Genomic DNA, 4,121 nt, shown 5'->3' on the forward strand with positions numbered 1-4,121 from the left:
TCTTCTTTTCATGTTCCTGACTCTGGCATTAGTGAACAATTCCTATGAATATTTCTAACTCTGGCGTTGGTAAATATTACACAAATCCAAAAAATACAATACTCCTGACTCTAGCGTCAGTGAATATTTTTGCAAAAAATAAAAAAAAAATCTTTTATGTCATATTTTTCTTGTTTATCCTTTATTAGTATTTGCCCTTTTTAGATAGAAATAAAAAAACATTGCACAACATATTTGCATTTAACAATAATAGGCCACAAATTGAGCACATAACTTAAAAAAAAAAAAAATACAAAATGCAAAGAAAAAACATAAATCAAAGTGCGTGGGGCCCACAAATAAATAAAAAAAGATCCCCAAATATTTTTAGAATTTTTTATATAAAAAAGGGGCTCGTTTGGTCAAATATCAAACTAAAATGGACATAAAAATTATGGCCAAGGTATAAGGGTGTGTTTTGCCAAACATACCCTTAATAAACATAATTTGGGACAGTTGGGCCTAAAGCCCAGATCCAACCCACTCTCTTTTCTTTTTTTTCTTTTTTTTTGAGGGGCTGGGTCAGCCCAACAAATATGGTTTGGGCTGGACCCAGTCGGCTCAACCTGGTCACTAGCCTAAGCCAATGACCCGGTTGGAGGCACGCGTGGCTCAACCCATGCGTGCACTGCATAGTACGAAGGTAATTAAATTATCTTCGCACTATTTTCTTGTAACAAGTACACAGAAACATAAAGAAGAAGAAGACTTTACCTGGTGAAGTCAAAGGCAAAGGTAACAGTGCAGGCACCGACTGGAGAATGCTTTCCTTCTCCTCCTGTTTTCACTCTCCTCCCTTTATTCTTGGTTTTTTTTTTTTTTGGTTCTCTCCTTTGTTTTCTCATTTCTGTCGTCTCCCTTGTTTTTCTGCTTTGTTTTTTTTTCTCTATATTGTCTCCCCCTTATAAATTTTTTTTTCCTTTTTTTTACATACACTAAGATTTGTATTTATAGTGCTAGAGTCCCTTTGCGTGTGAGAAATAAAGTTTCAATCAAAACCCATTCTTTTTTTTTTTTTTAAAGTTTGAATTTGGTTAAAATCAAATTTAAAAGCGGATAACTATTATTATTTTAAAGATAAGGATTACCTTGAAGATATGGATTATCTTGAAGGTAAGGATAGAATGACAAAAGCACATTGTAGTCCCTAGTTTTCATGCAAGTTGACAAATCACACTTTTCATCGAAATAAATCTTTGATATTTTAATTTTACATTTTAAATATTGTAAAATTAAATTAAAAAACCAATGGGCCAAAATTGGGTTACAACACATAACTTCTTCAATAATAAAGATAAACCCATTTATGGATTTTGAATCTTTAGTATCAGATATCCAATTAGGATCTCCCCTTCAAGTATAGCTAGATATCTTGTGCAATATAGTCTATATGTTAAGGAGTATCTCATATAACTGAGAACATTTGTAATGGCCTTCCAATGTTTCTTTCCAAGATTACTTGTATATCTATTCGGTTTGTTATCTATGTATGCTATGTTTGATTTAATGTAGTTCATAAGAAACATAAGACTTCTAATTATTTGCAAATATTCTACTTGAGATATTGCATCACCAGTATTTTTGGATAGGTGTAGGTTTACATCAATCGATATCCTGACTATATAATTTTCATTCTCATCAAATTTATCAAGATTTTTTTGAATATAATGACATTGAGATAAATTAAGTCATCGTATGTTTTTATAAATTCTCATTCCTAAAATCACATTTGTTACACCTATATCTTTCATGTCAAATTTGTTGGTCAACATTTTCTTCGTGGTCTTAATGATATTACTATAAAAAATGAACAAATCGTCTACATACAAACAAACTATGACAAATGTTGTATTAGTGTTTTTACATAAACATGATTATCACATTCATTGATGTTAAAACCATTCGATAGCAATATGTTGTCAAATTTCTCATGCTATAATTTCGGTGTTTGTTTCAAACTATGCAAAGATTTAACAAGTTTACACATCTTTCTTTCATGTCTTGGAACCTTAAATCCTTCAAGTTGTTCCATATAGATTTTTTTCATCTAGGTATTCATGTAGGAAATCATTTTTAACATCCATTTGGTGTGTCTTAAGATTATTAAGGGCAACCATAGCAATTAACATACAAATGAATATTATTCTTGTAATTGGTGAGTATGTATCAAAGTAGTCCATGCCTTCCTTTTGCTTGTAACCTTGTACTACGAGTTTGACTTTATATTTATCAATAGATCCATCAACCTTGATTTTCCTTTTGAATATCTATTTCACCTTAATGGTTTATTCCCAAGATGAAGATCCATCGGTTCCATGTATAATTTTGCATGATGGATTCTATGTCAATATTTCTAGCATCTTTCTAGAAAGGTGCTTCTGGGGTTTACATTGCTTTTGTAAAGCTTTGAGGTTCATTTTCTAAGAAATAAGCTAGAAATTCACACCACTTAATTTGTCAAGCTTTTCTCCATAAGAAGTGTGGCTAACCAACGAGGTAACTAGGATAGCAAGGATTCATAGGCTAACGAATGCATTATTGTTGTTAACATTAGTTTCAACCATCTTTTATCACAATAATAGGATTAACTTAAAAAATATATATCATATTAGAAAATAATATAACTAAATTGAATCACACAATTTATAACAAAAATCATAGCTGAGCATCAAATGTTCTTTCTAGAGAGTTTCATCCTTTTTCCATTTACTATCACAGATGTTGATAATATTTAACTATTCATCAATGCATATTCATATCATAAGTGATGTAGCAACCGAATGGTAAGTGGGTGTGTTTTCTTTCTAGAGATCTTGGGTTAAAAACCAATGGTAAGTGGTTGTACAGCAAAATTCATGCAATAATCATCTTTTTTTTATAAGCAATTTGAGAGATTAAATTAATATTATTTTTATTTAAAATAAACAAACATAAATCTTTACAAAAAGATAGAGTTAAATCAACATTACTTGTTTTAAAATAACACAACTCTTCATTTATCACAACTTTTCATTCACCCTAGCAATTGGGATAACCTTGTTTTATGCGGAGAAGATGTCACTTTTTATGCCATTACATCCTCAAGTCCATTTCATAATCTGTACATGTTTAATTCTTCCACGTTTCTTCTTGTCACTTGTGTGATTTGGCTTGTATATATAGTGTATAAAATAATAAATGAACAAAGCTTTCTCTCTGTTCTAATGTCTAATCAATTACTCACATGTAAGAAACAACGAAATCTACTTGCATGATTTTTAATAATAAAACCTGAGATGTTCGTTAGGGAGACATCCGTTTAGAGCTCACAATTATACCAGACCACCTTTAATGATATATTTTAGCTAGCTAGAAGGAATAATATATGGCCATGCAAAGAAGAGAGGAAGTGAAAACAACAATAGGAAACAGTGTTCCAATGTATTTGAAAATTATGGTAATAGTTTTTTTTTTAAATATGTTTCATTTAAAAATATATTAAAATAATTTTTGACATCAATATATAAAAAATAAAAATTTGAAAATAAAAAAAATTTAAAAAATTTAAATTTTTACAAAAATATTTTTAAAATATAAAACCAACGAATTTCTAGTATCAGTAACTAAACTCAAGATGGCATAACTCGAATGAAAAAAAAAAAAAAGACTATTTTGAGTCGAATTTGCATTCCCATTTTGATTTTTGTTAGTCAAACTTCTCAACCAACGATCATTCTCCACATGAATTTAGCCTTTAAGAAATTCAGAAAGTCTTTGTTTAGCTTGACCTCTTGGAACACACTAACAGAAGCCAAGGAATTAGTGGATGCCTTACACAGCTCCCATTTCCAAGATCCACGTAGAGTGACTTCACAAACTGTAATGGCTGACTGAGTCAACTCGTCCGAGTCAAGCTGAGGAGGTTAAGGGCCTCCTGAACTAGGGTTATCCTCCCCATTATTAGTATCTTATTGTTGCGTGTGAAAACCTTTTAATTAGTAAATGCTTACCAGCACGAGAGAGCCACCACCAAACAATATTATGGTAGTTTGGTCATGCCGACTGCTTAAATTTCCGTTTATGTTGTGTTCACCAATCACCTA

This window comes from Populus alba, chromosome 5, assembly GCF_005239225.2.
Source record: "Populus alba chromosome 5, ASM523922v2, whole genome shotgun sequence".
NCBI lineage: Eukaryota > Viridiplantae > Streptophyta > Magnoliopsida > Malpighiales > Salicaceae > Populus > Populus alba.